Source organism: Saimiri boliviensis, chromosome 21 (assembly GCF_048565385.1).
Source record: "Saimiri boliviensis isolate mSaiBol1 chromosome 21, mSaiBol1.pri, whole genome shotgun sequence".
NCBI lineage: Eukaryota > Metazoa > Chordata > Mammalia > Primates > Cebidae > Saimiri > Saimiri boliviensis.
Window position 1 is genome coordinate 15,782,567 of NC_133469.1, and position 1,819 is coordinate 15,784,385.

The following is a 1,819-nucleotide window of genomic DNA, read 5'->3' on the forward strand; positions in this document are numbered from 1 at the left end:
CTAGTTCAGCTGAGGGGTTGTGGCTGCTTACAGGCACCTTGGAAGATGCTGTAAACAGTTGCAACTGCTGGCTTTTAGTTGCTCCTTAACTAATTTATGGGCTAGCTGTAATTTGTCTCCTTTTAGAGGTCATCGTTCTCCTTAAATCGGATTTTGACATAGCTAGGGTTGGAATGACAACAGTGGCCATTACCAGAAAAAGGTTTTATAAAATCTTAAATTTTACTTTTATTTATTTATTATTTATTTTTAACCTAAGATGATTCAGTCCCTGTAGAGACTACCAAAAATTGCTAACGCCGACTATATTTCAAGTCGTCATGGTGAGGTATTGGGAAAAGTTTTCGATTAGCAATGATCCCACCTTAGATAAACCTCATTGGCTAAGATACTGCCACTGAGCAAAGCTTTTATTTTTATTACGCTGTAAGTTCTGGGGTACGTGTGCAGAATGTGCAGGTTTGTTATATAGATATACACATGCCATGGTGGTTTACTGCATCTATCATCCCGTCATCTACATTAGATATTTTCCTAATGTTATCCCTCCCCAATTCCCCCACCCCCCCGCTATGCCTCCCCTAGCTCCCCCAACCCCTGACAGGCCCCAGTGTGTGATGTTCCCCTCCCTGTGTCCATGTGTTCTCATTGTTCAACACCCACTTACGAGTGAGAACATACGGTGTTTGGTTTTCTGTGCTTGTGTCAGTTTGCTGAGAATGATTGTTTCCAGCTTCATCCAGGTCCCTGCAAAGACATGAACTCATCCTTTTTATGGCTGCATAGTATTCCATAGTGTATATGTGCCACGTTTTCTTTCTCCAGTGTATCATTGATGAGCATTTGGGTTGGTTCCAAGTCTTTGCTATTGTGAACAGTGCTGCAGTAAACATACGTGTGCATGTGTCTTTATACAGACTCAATGACTTACTAAAATGTGTGTGGGCAATGTCTGCTTCTGGGAAGGTAGGACAGGCATAGTTTTCCTTATTCCTCTTGCTACATGCCACTAAAGACCCTGGATGTAAAATACAAAACAAATGTAAGACTCTAAAAGATGGAGAAGAAGGTAGACTGGCTAGGGACTTGGGGATCTGAGGAAAAATCGGGTGACGAGATCCTAGGAAATGTCAATCCAGATTCCTATACCCAGTGAAAATATCATTCAGGAATGAAGGGGAAATCAAGCCATCCTTAGATAAAGGAAAATAAGAATTTTCCGCCAATAGACCTACCCTAAAAGAATGGACAGAAGAACTGGGTGTGGTGGCTCACACCTGTAATCCCAGCAGTTTGGGAAGCCAAGGCGGTCGGATTGCCTGAGGTCAGGAGTTCCAGACCAGATTGGCCAAGATGGTGAAACACCACCTCTACTAAAAATGTAAAAATTATCTGGGCATGATGGCACATGCCTGCAATCTCAGCTACTTGGGAGACTGAGGCAGGAGAATCACTTGAACCCAGGAGGCAGAGGTTGCAGTGAGCTGAAATTGTGCCAATTGCATTCCAGCCTGGGTGACAGAACAGACTCTGTCTCAAAAAAAAAAAAAAAAAAAAAAAAAAGAAATTCTCTAAAGAATGTTTAAGGTGGGCTAGGGGTTCGAGGGAAGTGGATTGGTATAAAAGGACAACATGCACATCTCCAACCATCTGATCTTTGACAAACCTGACAGAAACAAGCAATGGGGAAAGGATTCCCTGTTTAATAAATGGTGTTGGGAGAACGGACTAGCATGTGCAGAAAGCTGAAACCAGGCCCCTGCCTAACACCTTATACAAAAATTTACTCCAGATGAATTAAAGATTCAAACATAAGACG

The 1,819-nt window shown here is 42.4% G+C and overlaps 1 non-coding gene across 1 annotated transcript; it reads right to left on the minus strand.

Annotated features, from left to right (window-relative positions):
• Nucleotides 1-268: 268 nt before the first annotated feature.
• Nucleotides 269-409, minus strand: LOC120361506 (U4 spliceosomal RNA). Its single transcript, XR_005577692.1, has one exon. It is a non-coding gene; the product is annotated as a U4 spliceosomal RNA (small nuclear RNA).
• Nucleotides 410-1,819: the final 1,410 nt, after the last annotated feature.